This window comes from Coregonus clupeaformis, unplaced genomic scaffold (assembly GCF_020615455.1).
Source record: "Coregonus clupeaformis isolate EN_2021a unplaced genomic scaffold, ASM2061545v1 scaf0156, whole genome shotgun sequence".
Taxonomy (NCBI): domain Eukaryota; kingdom Metazoa; phylum Chordata; class Actinopteri; order Salmoniformes; family Salmonidae; genus Coregonus; species Coregonus clupeaformis.
In genome coordinates this window covers 181,532-190,869 of record NW_025533611.1, presented here as the reverse complement: position 1 = coordinate 190,869, position 9,338 = coordinate 181,532, and the positions used below count along the sequence as shown (strand labels likewise).

The 9,338-nt window shown below is 44.4% G+C and overlaps 1 pseudogene; it reads left to right on the top strand.

Annotated features, from left to right (window-relative positions):
* The first annotated feature begins 248 nt into the window (after nt 1–248).
* LOC123483857 lies at nt 249–9,338 on the top strand (annotated as a pseudogene).

Genomic DNA, 9,338 nt, shown 5'->3' with positions numbered 1-9,338 from the left:
TGTCAGTAAGCTAGGACCCACTTCCTCACAAAAAACACACTGAACAATGAGCATGCAGGATAACTCATGCAAACCCTTCTGCAGGCATACGATGCCTACATGAAAATACACACACACACCGTTCTTATACCATCAGCCTGATCACCGCAGTAACAGACCCCAAACACGCACTCCTCATTCTCTAACTCTCAAGCTGAGTGAAGTGGTATTTTCAGATAGATTGTGACTTCCTTTTCAACTAACATACAGGCAGTCTTTTTTAGAACAGCAGCTCTCATCAAAATAAGTCTCTTCTCTCCCTTCTCTACTCTCTCTCTCTTCTCTGTGTGTTTTGGTGAGTCTAGCTAGCTACCAGTCAGTCACAGAGAGATAGGGAGGACGTACAGCCAGAGGAAACAGACACACAACACCTAACAGAGATGTCTGGTGGTCCCCTCTCCTGCTTCTCCAAACAGGGAATACTCCTACTCTCTATCCTCCACTATGGTTAGTATTGTATGGATTCTTTACTTTCTCCTGTTCATGTTTTGTATCTATTACATGTACTTGCTTGTATAATAAAGTTAGGAAAACTGTTCAACGGTTAACTTCCTTGTTGGTTTGTACATGGTGTGTGTTGATTGGGAAGTGCCTTGTCAGTGATTGGTTGGATATCTCAAAACATTTACTTTATTACTGTGTGATAACACCTCTGACTATATTCAGACAAACATATATGGTGTTTTGATAATGCATTTTTTTATGAAACACATTCCGTCTGTGATGGTGTGGTTGGATCAATAGCTTTTGCAGTGCCTCTGGAAAGCAGGAGATCTTACGATCATGTTCTAGATGCATGTCATTCATTATATTTAAGGTGATACTGGATTGTATCCAATGTTTTTAAGGCGTCCCTTACAAAAATAACTCGCTATCACTTTATTTGGATAGTCCCAAGTAGGTAGTTTGTAGATGATTTGTAGATGTTCAATAACTGTCAATAACATTTCCACTAACTATCTACTAACCCTAACCCTAGCCTTAACTCTAACTTTAACTCTTATCCTAACCTTAACCTTTACCCTAACCATTATTCTAAACCTAACCTTAACTTAAACTTAGCAAGCAGTTGCTTTTCAACATATAGTTTGTTGATAGTATGACCATCTGTAGATCATCTACAGTGCATTCGGAAAGTATTCAGACCACCTCCCCTTTTCCACATTTTCTTACGTTACACCCCTATTCTAAAATGGAATAAATCAATACAAATGTTCATCAATCTACACACAATACCCCATTATAACATTGCGAAAACAGGTTTTTATAAATTTTTGCAAATATATTAAAAATGAAAAAACAGATACCTTACTTATGCTATGAGAATCGAAATTAAGCTCAGGTGCATCCTGTTTCCATTGATAATCCTTGAGATGTGTTTACAACTTGATTGGAGTCCACCTGCGGTATATTCAATTGATTTGTCATGATTTGGAAAGGCACACACCTGTCTCTATATAAGATTCCACAGTTGACAGTGCATGTCAGGGCAAAAACCAAGCCATGAGGTCGAAGGAATTGTCCGTAGAGCTCTGAGACAGGATTGTGTCGAGGCACAGATCTGTGGAATGTTACCAAAAAATGTCTGCAGCAATGAAGGTCCCCAAGAACACAGCGGCCTCTATCATTCTTAAATGGAAGAAGTTTGGAACCACAAAGACTCTTCCTAGAGCTGGCCGCCTGGCCAAACTGAGCAATCAGGGGAGAAGGGCCTTGGTCAGTGAGGTGACTGAGAACCCGATGGTCACTCTGACAGAGCTCCAAAGTTCCTCTGTGGAGATGGGAGAACCTTCCAGAAGGACAACCATCTCTGCAGCACTCCACCAATCAGGCTTTTATGGTAGAGTGGCCAGATGGAAGCCACTCCTCAGTAAAAGGCACAAGACAGCCCGCTTGGAGTTTGCCAAAAGGAACCTAAAGGACACTCAGACCATGAGAAACAAGATTCTCTGGTCTGATGAAACCAAGATTGAACTTTTTGGCCTGAATGCCAAGCGTCACATCTAGAAGAAACCTGGCACCATCCCTATAGTGAAGCATGGTGGTGTCAGCATCATGCTATGTTGTTTTTTTTCAGCGGCAAGGACTGGGAGATTAGTCAGGATCGAAGGAAAGATGAACGCCGCAAAGTACAAAGAGGTCATTGATGAAAACCTGCTCCAGAGCACTCAGGACCTCAGACTGGGGCGACGGTTCACCTTCCAACAGGACAACAACCCTAAGCACACAGCCAAGACAATGCAGGAGTGGCTTTGGGACAAGTCTCTGAATGTCCTTGAGTGGCCCAGCCAGAGCCCAGACTTGAACCCGATCGAACATCTCTGGAGAGACCTGAATATAGCTGTGCAGCGACGCTCTCCATCCAACCTGAGGATCTGCAGAGAAGAATGGAGAAACTCCCCAAATACAGGTGTGCCAAGCTTGTAGCATCATACCTAAGAAGATTTGAGGCTGTAATCGCTGCCAAAGGTGCTTCAACAAAGTACTGAATATTTCAGTTTTTAAATTGTAATTAATTTGTACACATTTCTAAAAACCTGTTTTTGCTTTGTCATTATGGGGTATTGTGTTTAGATTGATGAGGGAAAAATAACAATTGAACCAATTTTAGAATAAGGCTGTAACGTAACAAAATGTGAAAAAAGTCATGCGGTCTGAATACATTCCGAATGCACTATATATGGTACCATCCAAATAAAGTATGACCAAATAACTCTTAAGTAATAAGCTCCACTGCAGGACAAGAACAACTGCTGTTATGTCCTACATATTAAAGTTTGCGTCATTGTAACTGCATTCTTTTTTTCATAATTAATGAAAGAATACATTTTTTAAAGGTTAATAATACATAATTGATTGTTGCCCATGGAGTGTATGATACATTTCTGGTGCATAATTACACAGTAAAAACATGATGTAATAATAATAATAATAATAGTAATTATAGTAATATTAGTAATAATAAAAAGAATAGTAACAATACAAATAATAGTAATAATAGTATAAAAATATATATATATAATAGTAATAATAATAAAAATAATAATAACAATAATAATAATACTAATAACAATAATAATAATAATAATAATAATAATAAAAATATTAGTAATAGTAGTAATAATAGTAATAATAATAATAATACATGGTTTTTATATAGAGCTTTTCATGGATCCAAAATGTTTGCATTTCCACATAGTTGATTTGTACTTAGACGTGAGCCAAGGTGCATTTATTGATAAAGATCCACCCCTACTTCTCTTGTCCTGTAATCTCATCCTGTTCTGCTGAATGCGGGGGAGGAGTGGACTTTAATAAACTAAAGTATAGGACCCACACACTCAAATATGTAAAGATATGTTAAATGTGGATATTTTAAATGTCATACAGTATAAATGAAACATGGAACAGTGCTATTTAAATTAAATCCATTATTATCTATTCATTGATGGGTAACATTTTACATTTACATTTTAGTCATTTAGCAGACGCTCGCTCTTATCCAGAGCGACTTACAGGAGCAATTAGGGTTAAGTGCCTTGCTCAAGGGCACATTTACGTCATTTAGCAGACGCTCTTATCCAGAGCGACTCACAAATTGGTGCATTCACCCTATAGCCAGTGGGATAACCACTTTACAATTTTTTTTTTTTGGGGGGGGGGTAGAAGGATTACTTTATCCTATCCCAGGTATTCCTTAAAGAGGTGGGGTTTCAAATGTCTCCGGAAGGTGGTGAGTGACTCCGCTGTCCTGGCGTCGTGAGGGAGCTTGTTCCACCATTGGGGTGCCAGAGCAGTGAACAGTTTTGACTGGGCTGAGCGGGAACTATGCTTCCGCAGAGGAAGGGGAGCCAGCAGGCCAGAGGTGGATGAACGCAATGCCCTCGTTTGGGTGTAGGGACTGATCAGAGCCCGAAGGTACAGAGGTGCCGTTCCACTCACTGCTCCATAGGCAAGCACCATGGTCTTGTAACGGATGCGAGCTTCAACTGGAAGCCAGTGGAGTGTGCGGAGGAGGGGGGTGACGTGAGAGAACTTGGGAAGGTTGAACACCAGACGGGCTGCGGCATTCTGGATGAGTTGTAGGGGTTTAATGGCACAGGCAGGGAGGCCAGCCAACAGCGAGTTGCAGTAGTCCAGACGGGAGATGACAAGTGCCTGGATTAGGACCTGTGCCGCTTCCTGTGTAAGGCAGGGTCGTACTCTCCGAATGTTGTAGAGCATGAACCTGCAGGAGCGGGTCACCGCCTTGATGTTAGCGGAGAACGACAGGGTGTTGTCCAGGGTCACGCCAAGGCTCTTCGCACTCTGGGAGGAGGACACAACGGAGTTGTCAACCGTGATGGCGAGATCATGGAACGGGCAGTCCTTCCCCGGGAGGAAGAGCAGCTCCGTCTTGCCAGGGGTTCAGCTTGAGGTGGTGATCCGTCATCCATACTGATATGTCTGCCAGACATGCAGAGATGCGATTCGCCACCTGGTTATCAGAAGGGGGAAAGGAGAAGATTAGTTGTGTATCGTCAGCGTAGCAATGATAGGAGAGGCCATGTGAGGATATGACAGAGCCAAGTGACTTGGTGTATAGGGGAGAAAAGGAGAGGGCCTAGAACTGAGCCCTGGGGGACACCAGTGGTGAGAGCACGTGGTGCGGAGACAGCTTCTCGCCACGCCACTTGGTAGGAGCGACCGGTCAGGTAGGACGCAATCCAGGAGTGAGCCGCGCCGGAGATGCCCAGCTCGGAGAGGGTGGAGAGGAGGATCTGATGGTTCACAGTATCAAAGGCAGCAGACAGGTCTAGAAGGACAAGAGCAGAGGAGAGAGAGTTAGCTTTAGCAGTGCGGAGAGCCTCCGTGACACAGAGAAGAGCAGTCTCAGTTGAATGACCAGTCCTGAAACCTGACTGGTTTGGATCAAGAAGGTCATTCTGAGAGAGATAGCAAGAGAGTTGGCTAAAGACGGCACGCTCAATAGTTTTGGAAAGAAAAGAAAGAAGGGATACTGGTCTGTAGTTGTTGACATCAGTGGGATCGAGTGTTGGTTTTTTTGAGAAGGGGGAGCAACTCTCGCTCTCTTGAAGACGGAAGGGACATGGCCAGCGGTCAAGGATGAGTTGATCAGCGAGGTGAGGTAGGGGAGAAGGTCACCGGAGATGGTCTGGAGAAGAGAGGAGGGGATGGGGTCAAGCGGGCAGGTTGTTGGGCGGCCTGCAGTCACAAGTCGCAGGATTTTATCTGGAGAGAGAGGGGAGAAAGAAGTCAAAGCATAGGGTAGGGCAGTGTGAGTAGGACCAGCAGTGTCATTAGACTTAACAAACGAGGATCGGATGTCGTCAACCTTCTTTTTCAAAGTGGTTGACGAAGTCATCCACAGAGAGAGAGAGGGGGGATTCAGCAGGGAGGAAAATGTGGCAAAGTGCTTCCTAGGGTTAGAGGCAGATGCTTGGAATTTAGAGTGGTAGAAAGTGGCCTTAGCAGCAGAAACAGATGAAGAAAATGTAGAGAGGAGGGAGTGAAAAGATGCCAGGTCGGCAGGGAGTTTAGTTTTCTTCCATTTCCGCTCCGCTGCCCGGAGCTCTGTTCTGTGAGCTCGCAATGAGTCATCAAGCCACGGAGCTGGAGGGGAGGACCGAGCTGGCCGGGAGGATAGGGGACACAGAGAGTCAAAGGATGCAGAAAGGGAGGAGAGGAGGGTTGAGGAGGCAGAATCAGGAGATTGGAGGGAGAAGGATTGAGCAGAGGGAAGAGATGATAGGATGGAAGAGGAGAGAGTAGTGGGAGAGAGAGAGCGAAGGTTGCGGCGGCGCATTACCATCTGTGTAGGGGCAGAGTGAGTAGTGTGGGAGGAGAGCGAGAGAGAAAAGGAAACAAAGTAGTGGTCGGAGACATGGAGGGGAGTTGCAGTGAGATTAGTAGAAGAGCAGCATCTAGTAAAGATGAGGTCAAGCGTATTGCCTGCCTTGTGAGTAGGGGGACGGTGAGAGGGTGAGGTCAAAAGAGGAGAGGAGTGGAAAGAAGGAGGCAGAGAGAAATGAGTCAAATGTGGACATAGGGAGGTTGAAATCCCCCAAAACTGTGAGGGGTGAGCCATCCTCAGGAAAGGAACTTATCAAGGCGTCAAGCTCATTGATGAACTCTCCAAGGGAACCTGGAGGGCGATAGATGACAAGGATATTAAGCTTAAATGGGCTAGTGACTGTGACAGCATGGAATTCAAATGAGGAGATAGACAGATGGGTTAGGGGAAAAATTGAGAATGTCCACTTGGGAGAGATGAGGATTCCTGTGCCACCACCCCTCTGACCAGATGCTCTCGGGGTATGCGAGAACACATGGTCAGACGAGGAGAGAGCAGTAGGAGTAGCAGTGTTTTCAGTGGTAATCCATGTTTCCGTCAGCGCCAGGAAGTCGAGGGACTGGAGGTTAGCATAGGCTGGGATGAAGTCAGCTTTGTTGGCAGCAGAACGGCAGTTCCAGAGGCTGCCTGAGACCTGGAACTCCAGGTGTGGGGTGCGTGCAGGGACCACCAGGTTAGAGAGGCAGCAGCCACGCGGTGTGGGGCGTTTGTGTAGCCTGTGCAGAGAGGAGAGAACAGGGATAGGCAGAGGCATAGTTGACAGGCTGTAGCAAATGGCTACAATAATGCAGAGGAGATCGGAATGAAATGAACTAAACATCTGGGAGAGGAGAGAGCAGGGCCTCCCTCACCAAAAACTTCTACCTCAGAAACTATAATTGTTTCACTGAACCACCCGAACAAAAACTCTACCAACTTCCACCTTTAGAAATCAGAATTGTTGTGAACCACTGCGGTTCAATGTTTAAAGGAATAGACTCAACCCACTTTATTCAGCTAGCTAACTATGACACCATAGCTAACTAGCATGCTAGCATCCAATAACACACAGTTTAGCACCAACACTTGGTCACAACAAACCACCAATAGTGTGTTAACACACTAAGCAGATAATTCGTGTCCGTGTCTAGTTCCTTTCATAACGCAGCAATAATTACACGTTGGCTAGCTAGCACAAATATATTGTATTTAGCTGCCACAGTACAGCACACAATGGCTACTGTGTTGACTCTGTTCGAAAAACGGCTAGCTAGCTAGCTTCGTGCTATACCCGGCACCGCCGAAAACACTGCCAACCTACAGTAACTACCCACAACAGCCCACGATGCCTAACTATGACACCATAGCTAACTAGCATGCTAGCATCCAATAACACACAGTTTAGCACCAATACTTGGTTACAACAAACTACCTATAGTGTGTTAACACACTAAACAGATCATTCGTGTCCGTGTCTAGTTCCTTTCATAACGCAGCAATAATTAAACGTTGGCTAGCTAGCACAAGTATATTGTATTTAGCTACTACAGTACAGTTAGCTGGTCGTGTTGGCTAGCTAGCAATGGCTACTGTGTTGACTTTGTTTGAAGAACGGCTAGCTAGCTAGCTTCAGTACTACCCCCGCACCGCCGAAAAACAATGCCAACCTACAGTAACTACCCACAACAGCCCACGATGCCTAGCTATGACGCCATAGCTAACTAGCATGCTAGCATCCAATAACACACAGTTTAGCACCAATACTTGGTTACAACAAACTACCAAGATTGTGTTAACACACTAAACAGATAATTCATGTCCGTGTCTAGTTCCTTTCATAACACAGCAAAAATTAAACGTTGGCTAGCTAGCACATTAACATTGGAAACAACTCTCCACCGTTGCACTAAACAGATAATTACCAATAAACGTTACCAGTAGCTACCCGCTAGCTAGCTAGCCTCGTGCTTCGCCGGGCTCCACCGTAAACAATACTTACCTACAATAATTACCTACGGAAACCTACAATAACTACCTAAATAACTACCTAAATAAACTACCTACAATACCTAACTACAACTACCTACCTGCGATCTAAATACATGGTTTAAGCTTTACTCAACACCATATGAGAAGCCAAGCTTACCTCCTGCTAGAGAAAACACAACCTCTCCCGACGAAGCTGCAAGGGTAACACTTTACATTGCAGTGTATTATTGTGTCATTATTTGTGTAGGCACACTGTAGGTACACTGTGTACAGTGTAACAATTAGTCACTACAATACTTTCTACACTGTACTTACATGAATAATAAATACACAGTAATAACAGCCCTGTAGTGTAAGTGTAACCATTGATTGATGTCAGAATGTCATGTTGTGTATTTGTGTGTTTCAGGTGTGGGTATTTCTATGTTGTTCAACAAAGGAGTGGGGGACTCAGTGGAGCTGCCCTCACTCTTAGAAAGGAAAGATTTAAAGTCAATGGAGTGGAAGTATAACAAAATGGTCATTGCAGAATTTGAAGATAACTTTACCTTACCAAGATCACAGTTTGAGGGGAGACTAGAAATGAACGACAATAACTTTAGTTTAACAATCAGAGAACTGACACTGCAAGACTCTAATTTCTGCCGCATCAAACGAAGGACACTAGATTCCAACCATGACCATCCATCTTCAGATCCATGGTAGGCTGCTTTGTGTTATTCCAAAGTTTTATCCTGTATTGGTATGGTCCATTTAGAATGATTCTCTCTCTCTCTCTCTCTCTCTCTCTCTCTCTCTCTCTCTCTCTCTCTCCTCTCTCTCGCTCTCTCTCTCTCTCTCTGTTTCTCTCTCTCTATTGCTCTCTCCCTCTCTCTCTGTTTCTCTCTCTCTCTCTGTCTCCCCCTCTCTCTCTCTTTCTCTATCTCTGTGTTTCTCTCTCTGTTTCTCTCTCTGTCTCTCTCTCTCTCTCTTGCTCTCTCTCTCTCTCTCTCTCTCTCTCTCTCTGTTTCTCACTCTCTCTCTTTCTCCCTCTCTCTCTCTCTCTCTATCTCTGTGTTTCTCTCTCTGTTTCTCTCTCTGTCTCTCTCTCTCTCTTGCTCTCGCTCTCTCTCTCTCAGAGCCTATATCCAAGGTGGCGATCCAGAAGAAGATGAAGCTATTGGCCAACCAGTCCTGTTCAGTGTGGCTGCTGTGCAACGTGTCAGTCTGCTCCAACCTCTCCTACACCTGGGAGAGAGGGAATGAGACGTACAGGGACGACCAGCAGATACACTTCTCTCTGTCACCAGCAGACGGAGACATCAGTGTAACCTGCAACGCCTCCGACTCAGTCAGTTGGAAATCTGCATCTACAACAGTAAAGTGTAGTAATGACAGAACAACCCCAGGAAACCAGATATCATAATAATCCACTCCATACACTTTTCATACAGTGTGCTTCTGTGCTTATGTTGTCAAATATAATATACAGTATTAT